The sequence below is a fragment of the Diabrotica virgifera genome, chromosome 6 (genome assembly GCF_917563875.1).
Source record: "Diabrotica virgifera virgifera chromosome 6, PGI_DIABVI_V3a".
NCBI lineage: Eukaryota > Metazoa > Arthropoda > Insecta > Coleoptera > Chrysomelidae > Diabrotica > Diabrotica virgifera.
Window position 1 is genome coordinate 163,059,911 of NC_065448.1, and position 16,822 is coordinate 163,076,732.

General features: G+C 30.8%; 1 protein-coding gene across 8 annotated transcripts in view; it reads right to left on the reverse strand.

Annotated features, from left to right (window-relative positions):
* The window catches only part of LOC114328375 (uncharacterized), a 985,491-nt gene that overhangs the window by 188,448 nt on the left and 780,221 nt on the right, over positions 1-16,822 (reverse strand). The window lies entirely within an intron of this gene.

Below are 16,822 nucleotides of genomic sequence, written 5' to 3' on the forward strand. Positions count from 1 at the left end.
AACAATTATTAACTTCTATTATAATATTTCCTTGAAAAGGTATTTGTAATCATAATATTTACATAAGAAGAGATCTGGTTGAATTAGACGCAAACATCATCTATTTTTCACACTTAACTCTTGAAATTGAAAGTGAGTGAATGACTTTTTCTGATTACCAAAAATAATGCTCTAACTATGAATATCGAATTACTGATTACGAATACGAATCTCCAAGAATTTCCCTACGTTTTCAAAACGATACACTCATACAGGTAGTATTAAATGAGTTAAAATGTACCTATTCTACAAATATACAAACGTGTTAAAAGTAATACATGTTCTTTCGATAGTACTAATTTTGATCATATTGATATCGAGTCGAATGGAGTAGCGCAAACTAAAGTGTATTGTAAATGTAACTTTGTAACCTATTCGATTAAAAAAACCGAAAACTGGTTTTTCCAAAAACCGGTTTTTTGGCCGGTTATAACCGCCAGGTTAAACCGTAAGCAAAAAAAAACCGGTATAACCGAAAACCGGTGTTTTGTCAAAAACCGTCATCCCTAGGCCAAAGCCTACCTATTTGCGCTCTTGGCCACAGAAAATGCTGTGAAAAGGCATACAATAAAAGTATGCGGGTGGTGAGGTTGTTTATGTTTTGGACGTATTTGGTGTTGGTAATTGTAAAATAAGCGACAATAAACAATGAATTATGTCAATAATACACTGACTGGCACAAAAACGGCCGCCCCACAAAATGGGTAACTTTTGATGCCTCGAATTTCCTAAACCTATTGTCCGATTTAAGTGATTTTTTAAATATGTTATAGCATTATTCTTTATCAATATCCCTGTAATAATATTGTTGCCAGACAGGTAAACTATCATTGTATACCAGGTGTACCAATCAAACTGTGTCTTTTCTCAAAGTTCACCACACCCTGTGGAATATTCTAGCATTTATAAAAATACTGACTTTAAAACCCAACTATAGCCTCAGGTTTTCTAAACATTCTGTTTTTTTTATTCATTCGCTTATGTTGGATAATAAAAAATTTAGGTAGTTTAACAACTAGCCATGTTCTTTATCAATATAGGGTGTTTTTAAATAAGTGCGACAAACTTTAAGAGGTAATTCTGCATGAAAGAATAATGGCCGTTTGCTTTATAAACATATGTCCGCAAAGGCTTCGTTTCCGAGATGTTGAATTTTTTCTTACAAACTGACGATTTATTTCTTGCTCTAAAAACCGGTTGAGATATTCAAATGAAATTTGGTAGGTTTTAAGAGGTTCTTATTGCGCATTTTTTTTACATACAATTAAAAATTTTATATTCGCCATTGCCGTGCATGCGGGTAATATTACCCGTCATAATACCCGCATGCGCGCCAATGGAGAATATAAAATTCTTAACTGCATGTCAAAAAATGTAATAACTGTCTCTTAAAACCTACGAAATTTCATTCATATCTCAACCGGTTTTAGAGCAATAAATAAATTGTCAGTTTGTAAGAAAAAATTCAACATCCCTTATCTCGGAAACGAAGCATTTGCGGACATATGTTTTTAAATCAAACGGTCAGTATTTTTTCAAGCAGAATTAACCCTTAAAGTTTGTCGCACTTATTTAAAAACACCCTGTATTGACGAAGAACATGGCTAGTTGTTAAAGTACCTAACTTTTTTATTATCCAGCATAAGCGAATGAGCCAAAAACAGAATGTTAAGAAAACCTGAGGCTATAGTTTGGATTTAATTTCAGTGTTTTATAAATCCTAGAAAATTCCGCAGGGTGTGGTGAACTTTGAGAAAAAGACACAGTTTGATTGGTACATCCGGTATACAATTATAATTTACCTGTCTAGCAACAATATTACTACAGCGATATTGTTAAAGAATAAGGCTATAACATATTAAAAATATCACTTAAATCGGACAACAGGTTTAGGAAATTCGAGGCATCAAAAATTACCCATTTTGTGGGGTGGCCGTTCTTTGTGCCGGTCAGTGTAATTTAATAGATTTGACGTATCGTCTTCTTGAGGTTGATATATTATGTTACCGGCCAAACCCGATTTCATTCAGGACAAACTAGTTTGGCCTAGGCCATGTTGAGTTGTTCAACAGAGCTTGCCATAATCACGGTGTTGTCTGCATATCTTATATTGTTAATAGATATATAATAAAACTAGATAACACATTTTTGTAGCTTATGAAAGCTTATCAAAGGGATTTGACTCTTCATAAATCTTCTAGTTTTAATATCTACAAAAAGAGATATGGCAGATGAAAAGAGATTTTTTTGGTGCGTGCTCAAATCGGTGTGATCAACTTAAAATAACAGAGAAATGGTTGATTTTTAGGGTATAATGCTACAAATATCTTTTGTAGTGCTTGAAAATTCCTTTAAAATGAGCCCTGTTAAATGTCGATTACATTCAAACTAAGTAAGATATGGTTCAAAAAAATTGATGACTAATTTATTTTAAGATAAAATGCGAAGTATATATATAAAACCCCATCCACGAGACTTAAATGCGTCATTTTACTTTTACAATACCTTTTGTTATAGTGTTATTTCTATGTTCAAAAAGTTGGACGGGTTTAAAATGCATTGTTTTTGAAAAAAATAAGATCAAATTATAGAGCGCATTTTTTAATTTCTATAAAAATCTTCCTTTTTCTCCATGTAACTCGAAAATCATAAATAGATATATATATATATATATATATATATATATATATATATATATATATATATATATATATATATATAGTAACTAATCAAAGAAAAAACAAAATTGGTATCCGAAAACACCCTACATTTTTGCACTGTATCTTTTCTTTGTATCTATTATCATTTTCGAGTTACAAGGAGAAAAACGAAGATTTTTAAGAAAATTTAAAAATGCGCTCTATAATTTGATTTTTTTTTAGAAATCATTCATTTTAAACCCGTCTAACTTTTTGAACATAGAAATAATAATATGTATAATAAAAGGTACTGTAGAAGTAAAACAGGGGGTTCAATATAATGAGGGGTTCAATATACTTCTCATTTTTCCTTAAAATACATTAGTCATAAATTTTTTTGCACCATCGACATTTAACAGTGCTTGTTTTAAAGGTCTTTTCAATCACTACAAAAGGTATTCGTAGCATTATACCCCTAACATCGACCTTATTTTAAGTGGAATACACCGATTTGAGCGTGAACCAAAAAAATCTCTTTACATCTACAATATATATATATATATATATATATATATATATATATATATATATATATATATATATATATATATATATATATATATATATATATATATAGTAACTAATCAAAGAAAAAACAAAATTGGTATCCGAAAACACCCTACATTTTTGCACTGTATCTTTTCTTTGTATCTATTATCATTTTCGAGTTACAAGGAGAAAAACGAAGATTTTTAAGAAAATTTAAAAATGCGCTCTATAATTTGATTTTTTTTTAGAAATCATTCATTTTAAACCCGTCTAACTTTTTGAACATAGAAATAATAATATGTATAATAAAAGGTACTGTAGAAGTAAAACAGGGGGTTCAATATAATGAGGGGTTCAATATACTTCTCATTTTTCCTTAAAATACATTAGTCATAAATTTTTTTGCACCATCGACATTTAACAGTGCTTGTTTTAAAGGTCTTTTCAATCACTACAAAAGGTATTCGTAGCATTATACCCCTAACATCGACCTTATTTTAAGTGGAATACACCGATTTGAGCGTGAACCAAAAAAATCTCTTTACATCTACAATGTCTCACTCAGAAAATTTATGCGTTTTAAAATGCACAACAAATCACGTTAAACTAATTAAGTTGATCTGCTTAATTTAATTAATTAAAAGTATTTATTTCATAAACGTTCGCTAATGATGTGATATTGATTTGAATACATAATAAAAATGTAATTATTTAAAATTAAGGGAATTTCCTTTTCTTTGATATCTAATATTACTTCTTTTTAAATTAAATATTATCACATATAATTTAAAAGAACCACATTTAAAATAAAGCAGCATTGCTAAATTGTTATACTTGTCTACTAACATTAATAGGGCGGCGATACAATCAAATATACACATTTTTATTTTAATTTGCTTTTCTGAAATGTTTACTACTATTTCCCTTTAAATCTATTATTAGCGAATATGATTTAAAAGAACTACATTCGAATCAAACAGCAATGCATTATTATATGAAGATGTTTTCCCCGTCTGCTTATATCAATAAGACATCCTTTAAATTTTATGTTAACATTTTTATTTTAAGAGCGAGAAGATATTGTTTCTATAAGATTCGCTAACATTTTAAAAACACTTCGGCGAATTTTACCCCTCGTGACCTAATACTGTCCAATAGAAACTCGATGCAGTCGCCATCACTAACTGGGAAGCAGTGGGAAAAAACTTTTGTCCTTCGACATCGCGACTTAAAAGCTTCTTCTAGCCATGATACAAATATAGTTAATTTTTTAAAGGACTGGCCTTTATATTCGGATGCTAATGCAAAAGACTTGGTAAGTTTCTTGCTATAATAATATGCATCACTTGCATCATGTGCGATGCATTTATATTCAAGGCATCTAATATTATTTTATTATTTTCAGATTGACATTGATTTTCGCTTGCTATTTCCTGGAAAAGAGATTTGGCTATATAGTAAATGGGAGGATTTTAAGAAGAAGATAAAATCATTTTATACAACAAATATAAATGATAAATTCTGCAAATTATTATTTTCATCTTTAAATGACAAATCTGAAACAAGTAAGTTTTTTTGTAATAAGTATAATAAATTAGTTGCTACTTGTGCCAAGAGCAAATTTGATTGTAACAAAAACTAATTTTACAAGTCTCTAATATAAGTGTTTTGTCGATTTTTTTCCAACTTGGTCTTGGTATACCAAATAAATATTATACATTTTAGCAAACAGTGTGGCAAATATACAACTTTTGAAAAAAAATTTCATTATATTTTTGTTTTTTATATTATGATTCAAATGTGTTTCTGTTTTAGATGTTGAAGATTATATCTTGGCCACATTATTAAACTTAATTATTCTACCAACTAGTCGGTTTCCAGTAGATAGTTTTTGTTTTTTAGTTTACAGTTCAATGTTGTTTTGATTATTTTTATACTGATGTTATAATAGGTTTACGTCTTTGTATATGCAAAATTATTAAAATATATATTTTTGTTATAAATTTAATGTTGATTTTATTTAAAATGTTAGTACTAATGCGCTTGAATTAAAGTCGGGTCAAACTTTAAACAAAGTAAAATACTAATATATTAATAAACATTTCCTTTTAATTCAAAAGGAAAACAATTTGATTTAAATTGAAAAACAACTTATAATATTGCTGTAAGTTTTGCAGTAAAAGGAACGTATTTTAAAACAAAAAGAACGTAATTTAAAAACAAAAGGAAAGCCAATGAAGTGAAACATTTTCTCTTTAAATCAAAGGGATAGCATTTTTATTTCAAATCAAATTTACTTTTAAAATGTTATTAGTGGCATTTAAATCTATGCAGAACTATTATAAAAATAACAGTATTTCATGTTCATTAAAATAGATAGGTCATTTCAATTGCTTAATGGTATTTATTTACTTCAAATACCACAGTGCGACGTTTTAACAGGATTAACCAATTAGAATGACTATGAGCATTCTTATTTTAAAAATGCGTTTAAAATCATAAGATATGTTATTAATTTAAATAAAAACAATAATGAAGCCAAAACATATTGGATTTTAGTTGAATCATTACTATTTTTTTTTATTTTACAATGATTTTTCTTTGAGTGCTCTTTTTGTATTCTAACTAAAAGATTTATAAAGAAATGAGTCTCTTTGGTTTTTTATAATCTACAAAAATGTTTTATATAGTTTTTTTCGTTAGATGCTTAATTTTTAAAGCATTCGCAAAAAACCGTCCGAAAATGTGTCATTTTTCAATGAAAATGGCAAATTTTCAACCACGAATAACTCAAAAAGTATTGAGTTTTCAAAAAAAATTATAAAACAGTATTTGTTTAGAATTACGTTTTCTAGTCACTGCCGTGGTTATTTTGACCAAAAATTTTCCACCACCGAGAAAGGGTGGGAACCAACCCCAAGATAAAAGCGCCATAGGATATAGGGTAGACTTTGTTTCTTGAGCTGTTACCTATTTACAGTTAAAATACCAAGTAAATTGATCCAGTAGGATGGAATTCGGAGTCAAATACCCTCACGGACTGCACTATTATGAGAATACCGCCATTTCATCTGCTGTGCATCACATGGCATACGCTGTCAAGTACCTGCCTGAACATTTACATCTAATCAGTCAGTTGTTAACGTGTCTACGAATCAAAACATACGATGGTGCAAATATTATGAGTGGTTGTCTCAGCAGGATTCAAATTCACATTAATTTCTAAGGCAGATTTTATAATATTGTTATACTTCCTCTTTTCGTGATTCCTTCTATCCTTGATAATAATGATACTTGTCTAATCATCATTATCATGCTGTAATAATCCTCAATATGGCTTTATTCACGTTCAATTCTAATTTGCGTTGAACACTACTAATTTCATGCATTTACAATATATTGCGGTGATTCTAGACCAGTGATTCCCAAAGTGATCTACATATATCAACCCCCGTTGGTCTATGAGAACCTGCAAGGGGTCTTAGGGGGCGAGAATAAAAATTGGGGGTCTAGAAAATGAAAATGGGGGTCAAAATTTTGTACAAAAATATAATATTACTAATATAATTAATAAGGTCGGTCTAAAACTGCTTTCATTTGATCTTGAAGCATTTTATGGAGCGTCTCACTTGCACGGCACATATTATGTAGCAGTTATTGTACACACAAGTATTTTTTGGTCAGTTTCGCCAAAGTAGAGTACAATGCTTCCCTCGTTTTCCACCATTTCAGGGGATCCTCTTTTCTTTTAATGTTTTGCTGCTCCGCATATTGTTTTGCTTCACTGACGGAAGTCGCTAAGACTCTCAACTAAAATAACGGAGCCATATAGGAATCTTGTTATTTAATTTAACATTTTTCCGTTTAATACTAAATCGTATTTAAATCCTTTGCTTTCACAGTTAGGCCTACATCCCGCGTACCAAAAAAAAGTTGATTAATAGCAAGCTGAAAATTTGTTAATAGCTTAACGATATCTAGTCGGACAAACTTTGATGTACGGGAACACTGGAACAGGAGAAGTTTTAATTGTGGAACAGTTTAAAAATTTGGAACGTCAGATTACGAAAACGTCCCATGTATTTTGTCGAACACAACATCCAATTGATTTGTTACCTTTTCATTAAACTCTCATGCAAAAATCAGACTGCTATTACTAAACCAACATAATTCCTGTCATTTGACATGTTCTTCGTGTTCCACTCATTAAAATTAAAATTCCGAGTTGGTGATAAACACCAGTCTGATTTTTGCATGAGTGTTTAATGAAATGGTAACAAATCAATTGGAAGGTCTGTCCGACCAAATACATGAAACGTTTTCGTAGTCTGATGTTTCAAATTTGTAACCTGTCAATTAAAACTTCCCCTGTTCCAGTGTTCCCATACATCAAAGTTTGTTCGACTAGACACCGTTAAGCTATTAACAAATTTTCAGCTTGCAATTAATCAACTTTTTTTTGGTACACGGGATCCAGGTCTAAGTCACAAGCAGTTCCTTTTTGATTAAATGCTTTGTAGATTTTAGCTTTGCAGATTTGCAGATTACATGCTTTACATGCATTACACAATGCTTTGCAGACGATGCAATAATAATCTCTCAAGTTGTATACTGCACCAATTTAATTGCATGGTTATAACTGCAAATATAATAAGATGTAAATTAGAACTGGAAGGTCAGATAATAGAACAATTAATAGAGCTAAATATCGAGGCATCGCACAGTATCTAGCTACGGAAAGCTCGAAACAGAAGTGGAATATCAAGTGAATAGAGCAAACAGAGGCGCAGGATGCCTGAATCAAACAATATGGAGAAATAAAAATATCGGAAAAGAAACGAAAGGCAGAATTTACAAAATATTCGTCAGACCAATAATAACATATTATGTGGCAGAAACACGGCCTGACACAGAGAGGACAAAAAGAACAGCTATGAAAACCATCCGAAAAACCGATAGTAAGACACTATGGGACAGAGCTAGAAGTACACATATACGACAGAGATGCAAGGTGAAGATAATTAATAACCGGGTAAGAAACAGAAGTGTAGAATGGGATGACCACATAAGCCAAATGACAACAAATAGAGTAGTAAGGACAGCGAGAGACGGTTCCATAATAGGAAGACGATCAGTGGGAAGACCACGAAAACGATGGAACGACAACTTACTGGAGGTACGTTGAAAAAACAAAGAGAATCATGTCTGCACAAAAAGAAGAAGAAGAAGAAGGGCTCTTCTTTAAAGTATTATGTTATGTTCATATTTCGCTAAGATTTCAATCGGGTCCTCGTGCACAAGCTTAAAGAATAGTAGAATATCTCATACTTGACACTCAGGGGCGTCATTTGAGATTTTGTTTGGGGGGGGGGGGGCAAGCATTATATACCTATACAATACATTATACAATACTATAGTAATAAAATTGATGTATTTTTTTGTAAATTTGAGTCATTTTCAGGGTCAGGGGGCAAATGCCCCCTGATGATGCCCCTGTTGACACTCTTCATCTAGGTGTATACGCATTGTGCATTTTTAATTTGGGACTAAATTTCCGCTCCTTTCAAATAAATAAATGCAGCTGATCAACCGATAATTACTTAATTAATTTAATCATTATATAATAAATATAATACTTATCTATTAACATTTAAAACCCAGTCACGGCCATTCTCATTCAGCTTTGGCACCACAAAGCAAATTACACACATTGTGTTTTTTTATGAATGCAAGGAAATCCTTATGTGACAGATACACAGCATAATATACCATGGGCAAGGTAAGGTTAATTCTTATACTGGCTGGTTTGTTGCATGTTCGATTTTTATTGATTACAAGGCCGCGTATCTGACTACTTTCTGGACGGATTAAGCCAATCTTCCGATAATTAAATAAAATGTCAATTGGAGGTGAATTTCTACTTATGAATTTTAATATAGAGCAATAATTTCGTTATTATTATTAATTTATGTCGAATTATTGATTATGTCGGTGAAGGTTATATTATAGGAAATATTTTATTCGTGAAATAAAAAAAAAGAAGAAATAGTCTGTCCCCGGACGCCATCAAATTTCATCAATATTGTCAGCTGCTCAGTGATATTAATATTAGATGTTACATTGTTGCCTACAGCTCTAATACTATGATAGGGAAGGACGTTAATTTGGACCCCTAAGTAAGACAAATTGGACGTTTTTCATATGAAGATATTAAATTTTTTGTGTCTTCTATTTCTATATTCTAATTAAAATTACACCCCAAAATGTAGAAAATAGTTATATCTACATCAAAAAGATAGGCATAACTATGTTTCATGGATCTTAAAAATGCATTTAACAGGGTAAAATTAAAGGACGTTTTCCATTATTTGTTTTACTCAAGAGAGGTACATCTAGGAATGATTAAAACGATCGAAAATATATATTAGAACAACATAATAAAAATAAAAGTAGAAGATGAACTAATTGAAGCTGGCAATCGGATGAGACAAGGGATTCTCTGAGTCAAATGGAAGAAAAACAATTTAAAATATAAGACAATGCAATATAATGATCTCTCAAAGTGAAGATGATTTACAACGTATGCTGCACCAATTTAATATAATAGCCAGCAAATTTAATGTAACTTTCCCAAAAAAGACAAAATGCGTGGTTATAACATTTACATATACAGGGTGAGTTTTTAGTGCGGGATCGGTCGATAACTCCATTATGGTACAAAATATCGAGAAAAGTTATTTAAAAAAAATGTAGGCAATGATATTCTCCACGCTTGGAAAATATGTCCATTTCTACAGGGTGATCAGTAACTGCGTGGTATATCAAACATATAATTTTTTAAATGGGACACCCTATATATTTTTTCATATTTATATTCCCCTCATAATTCTTGTTCATATAATATATGGTTTTGCATTACTATACAGAGTATTTAACAAGTTATGACCATTTTTATTTCGAAATCACTATGAGATTAACACCCTGTATATAAAGAAGTAATTCGTAGACAATAATTTGTTTTATGTAGTAAGATAAACAATATACTGTGATTTTTAAATTAAGTCCAATTCACATCATTGACGAATATTTGTATACAGGGTGAACTACAAAACCAAATTACGATTTTCTCTATTTTTTTAAATAGATCACCCTATATTTTATTTTTCAACATTCTTGTATTTAATATACTCTTTAATTTTTATATAGCATTCCCTATATCTAAACTGATTATTTTCCGAGATATTTTTAGTTTTCTTCAAATTTCGGGAATACATTCAATTTTTCTAGTAGAAATAAGTTAGTATTGAGTGATAATTAAACAAAATTATTTTTTTTAGATAAATAACTAACACAAAATATAAACCATAGCAATATGCAGTGAATATACCAATAAATGTGATATTAAGAAATTATCATATTTCCCTAATATACAAGAATCGTAAAATTCCTACAAAAAAACTTTGTATTGTATATAATAATATAACAAGATTATTTTTATTCAATAAATAACTTACATAAAACATAAATCAAAACAATATACTACTGATGTAACAGTTTTTAGATTGGTATATCCACAGCATTCTAAGCCAAGAATTTTTTAGTAAAACATTCATTTTTATAAGCACTTTTAAACTACAAAACAAAATTACGATTTTCTCAATTTTTTTTTAATAGATCACCCTATATTTTTTTTTTTTGAAATATTGTATTTATGATACTCTTTCATTTTTATATAGCATCTCCTATACCTAAACTTATTAGTTTCTGAGATATTTTTAGTTTTCTTCATTTGCCGGGAATAAATTCAATTGTTATAAATATAAATAACTTAACAAATAAGTATTAAGTATGTAATAATATAACAAATATTTTCATTCAATAAATAACTAACAAAAAAATAATAAACCATAACAAAATTTAATGAATGTACCAATTAATGTGATGTTAAGGATATAAGTCTAAAGTAAATGTTACCTATATTTTTTTTGTAGGAATTGTATGATTCTTGTATATTAGGGAAATATGATAATTCCTTAATATCACATTTATTGATACATTCATTGCATATTGCTATGGTTTATATTTTGTGTTAGCTATTTATTGAATAAAAATAATTTTGTTTAATTATCATTCAATACCAACTTATTTCTACTAGACAAATTGAATGTATTCCCGAAAGTTGAAGAAAACTAACAATATCTCCGAAAGTAATAAGTTTAGATATAGGGAATGCTATATAAAAATGAAAGAGTATAATAAATACAATATTTTTAAAAAATAAAATATAGGATGATCCATTTAAAAAAATAGAGAACATCGTAATTTGGTTTTGTAGTTCACCCTGTATACAAACATTCGTCAATGATTTCAATTGGACTTAATTTAAAAACTACAGTATATTGTTTATCTTACTACATAAAACAAATTATTGTCTATGAATTACTTCTTTATATACAGGGTGTTAATCTCATAGGGATTTCGAAATAAAAATGGTCATAACTTGTTAAATACTCTGTATAGTAATGCAAAACCCTATATTATATGAACAAGAATTATGAGGGGAATATAAATATGAAAAAATATATAGGGTGTCCCATTTAAAAAATTATATGTTTGATATACCACGCTCTTATTGATCACCCTGTAGAAATGGACATATTTTCCAAGCGTGGAGAATATCATTGCCTACATTTTTTCTAAATAACTTTTTTTTCGATATTCTATACCGTAATGGAATTATCGACCGATCCCGCACTAAAAACTCATCCTGTATATCGAATAAGATGTAAATTAAAGCTGGAGGGTTAGACTAATAGAACCAGTAAGGGAGTTTAAATATCTAGGCATCACACCATCTAGCTACGGAAAGCTCGAAACAAAAGTGGAATATCAAGTGAATAGAACGAACAGAGCCACAGGTTGCCTGGACGAAACAATATTGAGAAATAAAAGTATCGGAAAAGAAATAAAAGGCAGAATTTACAAAATAGTCATCAGACCAATATTGACATACGCGTCGGAAACACGACGTGGTCCAAAGAGGACAAAAAGATTATTAGAAACAGCAGAGATGAATGAAAACCCATCGAAAAATTGTTGGTAAGGCACTAAGGGACAGAGTGGCACTAACTTTAATAATTGGGTAAGAAACAGAATAGTAGAATGGAATGGGTAACTAGAATAGAAAATAAGTACTTAGTAAGAAATATTTTCACTAGTTACCCTGCATGATTGATGTGGATTGTATGTTTCTAAATAAAAAAAAAACAATTTTTACAATAATTATTGATATACGGCGCTAATAAATCGCCAATTATAGCGCCATCTATCAACACTTCTAAAAAAAAATCTCGAATAAGTATGATACTTATTTTTTCAGAAGGAATACAAATCGGCAATAAAAATGGGGGTTCCTATTAAAGATTTAGAATAGAATAGAATAGAATAGAAATATGCTTTATTGTCAAGAAAAATTGTACAACTTAATCGACAAAGCTTATAAAAAGTCAAGAAAACAAAACAATAACCATTCAATTTACTAAAATTACATAAATCGTCAATATATTTACAATAATAACAATAATAATGAAGTTAAACAGAAGTAATCAATTGCAAAATTTAAGTAAAATGCAAATGCAGTCTACCTAGTAATTAATAAGTTTAAAAGTTAAGCTGCTGCATATGACACCCAAATATAGACAAAAAAATGATAATAAAAATACTACTTGTGCAAAGGGTACTGTAATTTCTTAGTTATTGATTAAGAAAATCTTCTACTGAATAATATGGTCTTTCAGATAGGTAGGCTTTTGTCAGTTTACGGAATTTGGGGAAAGATGCTGCAGATTTAAGTTGTAGAGGGAGATGATTGTAAAGTTTTTTTGCGGAATATAATATAGATTTCTTTACTAACTCAGAGGACGGGGTCGGCATATAGACGTCAAACGTAGAACTTCTCGTGAAGTAGTCATGATTAGGTCTTGGTGGAAAGACATGTAGATGTTTACGAAATAAGCAAACAGGTTCTAAAATATACAAAGATGGAAGGGTTAAAATTCTGTGATCTTTGAAGTAACTTCCGCAATGTGTTGTTCTTCTGAGGCCAAACAGATATCTAATTGCTCTTTTTTGTAATTTGAAAATAACATCGAATTGGGCAGCTGTACTAGAACCCCAAAAAGGAAGACCATAACGAAGATGTGACTCGAACAAAGAAAAATATGTTATTTTGGAAGATGCTAAATTGAGTTCATTCGAAACAGATCTTATAGCATAGCAAGCTGAGGATAGTTTCTTCCTTAACAAATCGATATGGTGGGACCATTTAAGGTTGCTGTCTAAAAAAATACCAAGAAATTTTACAGAATCAACGGTACTGATCTGGCTGTTATTAAGAGGTAAGGGTTGAAGGACTCCTTTATAAGACAATGCTACTGTTTTATCTACGTTAAACGAGAGTAAATTAGAGTCAGACCAGGTTTTTATTGTAAGTAGATCAGAAGTTATAGTAGCATGAATAATTGCAATATTTGAGTTGCTCTAAGTGATACTGGTATCATCAGCAAAAATAAAGACTTTTCCATCGATTTTTAAACTAGTGATGTCATTAATAAAGATAAGGAAAAGTAGAGGACCCAATACTGAACCTTGAGGTACCCCACATACAATGCTTTTGAGACTAGAGTCTGTATCATTTTCTCTAACCAGTTGTTTCCTATCATCCAAGTAAGATTGGAACCAATCTAAAGAAATACCTCGAATTCCGTAGAAATTTAGTTTTCTTATCAAAATGTTATGATTTACACAATCAAAAGCTTTGGCGTAGTCACAAAAAACGGTGGCAGTGTGAAGATTATTGTTCAGTGCTTGATAAACCTCATGTAGTACAGAAAAGATGGCATCAGTGGGGCATTTATTATTTATTATTTCAAAGTTACCCCCCACCCCACCTCCAGGGGTCGTGCTTGGTGTCATTGGATAGGTTTTTAAAAAATATTAAACAGGTGCTTTGTAATTTTTCATTTGGAAGTGTATTTATGTACTTATTTTTAAGTTTTTCGATCCGATGTTCATCTCGAGAAATATTCGACTCTCTCTTTACTTTTGGCACACCCTTTATAACTGTTTCTAGAAGAGTATTTGTTTTCTTTGTTATTTTTCTCGTTCAACTTGTTTTTGGTATGGTAATGTTTATGTCTTATAGGAGACTTCTTCAACACAATATATAAAACAGGACACATACCGAAACAATGGTTACATGGAGGATTATGGATGACATAAGAAACAAGTAGCTGATTTTGGCAAGGTCACATAATACGAATTAAAGGCAATAGAATACCGAGACACGTTTTAGAATGACAACCTCGAGGCAGACGCAGACCAGGAATACCAAGGAAAAGTTGTAGAGAGGTATTCAACAAAAAAAAAATAAGGGAAATATAAACATATAAGCATTGAATAATCGAACGGGATAGGTACTGACGGAGAAGTACTTTATAAACCAGTAATTATTATATATTATATTGACTTGGTCTCAGCAGTTTTCGGAGGGTTAAATTATTTTTGTGTATTTTGTTTTTTTTTTTCAAAAATTGTAGGCAATGGTCATGGTTCATAGCACGCTATACTACTTATTAGAGTCACACCGTAGAATATGTGATGATTGGGGCCCTCATAAAATACACTTAGTGTAGGAAACAGAGGTTGAATCTCGCAAACTGGACACAAGTCCGGTTTTATTTTTTTTCTGGTATATCAAGGGGTACTTATTATGAGACTAACTTTTTCTTAAAAAATTTCGCTCCGGAACCCCCATTTTCATCTCTTTAAAGGGGGTAATTTGTGGTTCTTGCGAAATGTTGCCCTTCCTGTACGTTTTGCAAAAAATTTCCTTAATAGAAATATGAAGAGGACTATATTTCCCACAATTTATTCCCGACAGCATATGTATATCACCCACCGTTTAGCGGGGGTGGCGCCCTAAGTTTGACAATTAAAAAAAATATGTTTTTAAAAAATATTTTTTTCCCTAACTGTAATGGGAATCAAGACCGCTGATATAATTAATCAAAAATAAGTGGCTGATTTTTTGGTATAGGTTTCATCCAAGGCCAATTGCCCATTTTTTAATTACAGTGTGTTACATTTTAAAAAACCCCTTTTTATACCATCTGAACCGCTTATGCTAAAGTAACAAACTTTTAGCAATTACCCATGTACTGGTGTTATTTATAAATTTGTATAATGCACCCCCCATTTTTTCCCCGGAAGCACCAAAAAAAAATGAGAATTAATAAAGAAAGTGATTTTCTTGGAATCCTTCACAAACCATGCCCTTTATTAAAATGGTTCATACATCATTTTGTGCACGTTCTTATTACCCATGCATGGACACTAAAAGCGATTTCTTGGTGCAACCCCTATAGCAAAAAAAAATATAAAACACGGGGCTGAAAACAAATTTTTTGTTTGCTTTTTGATTCATATTGGCATATGCTCCATCAATAGGGTTTTTCATAAATATAAATAGTTATTGCAAAATCCCTGCGGAAATTACCCCTATCCCTGAAAATAAGTTTGGCGAGCATGGTTTTACGATTTTCTCATTACCTATGCATTTTTTTGAAATAAAACTTATACAGAAATAAAGACCACTATTTGCTCTACAAATAAGGTCCTATGCATTTTTTTTGTATAAGTAACCGTTACCTAACCTATAACCGTTATAAACCTCTGAAATGGTTTGGCGGGCTCCAGTTTTTGTTTTTTATTTCGTCACCTGTTCATTTTATTGATAACGTACTTATGGCAAATAAAAGAACACACTGTCTGGTACACGTTACGATGTATGCATATTTTACTTTCGTTTCACCCTAAAGCTACAGTGGTGGCCCAAAGTAAATTTTTGCATATTTTCTTTATTAATTCTCCTTTTTTTTGGGTAGTTCCGGAGAAAATTTGGGGTGCATTATACAAATTTGTAAATAACACTTGTACATGGGTAGTCGCTGAAAGATTTTTACGCTAGCATAAGCAATTCAGATGGTATCAAAAGGGTTTTTTTATTTAACACCCTGTAATTAAAAAATGAGCAATTGTTTTTAAATAAAACCCATACCAAAAATTCAGTCACTTGTTTGTGATTAATCGCCGCAGGGTTTCTTCTTGATTCCCATTACAGTTCGGGAAAAATAACTTTTTTTTAAAACATCTCTTTTAAAAACTTGTCCACTTTGGGGCGCCATCCCCGCTAAACGGTGGGTGATAGATATATGCTCTCACAAAATAAATTGTAGGAAATATAGTCGTCTTCATATTTCTATTAAGGAAATTTTTTGCAAAACGTACAGGAAGGGCTACGTTTCGCAAAAACCACAAATTACCCCCTTTACAGGGATGAAAATGGCGGTTTCGGGGCGAAACTTAAAAAAAAGTTAATCTCATAATAAGCATCCCTTGATATACCAGAAAAAAATAATAAAAAAATAAAACCGGACTTGTGTCCAGCTTGCGAGATTCAACCTCTGTTTCCTACACTACACTTGCGTTTCTGCAAAAAGTAGTTTTATACTAATTTTAATTAAAATTAAATTATA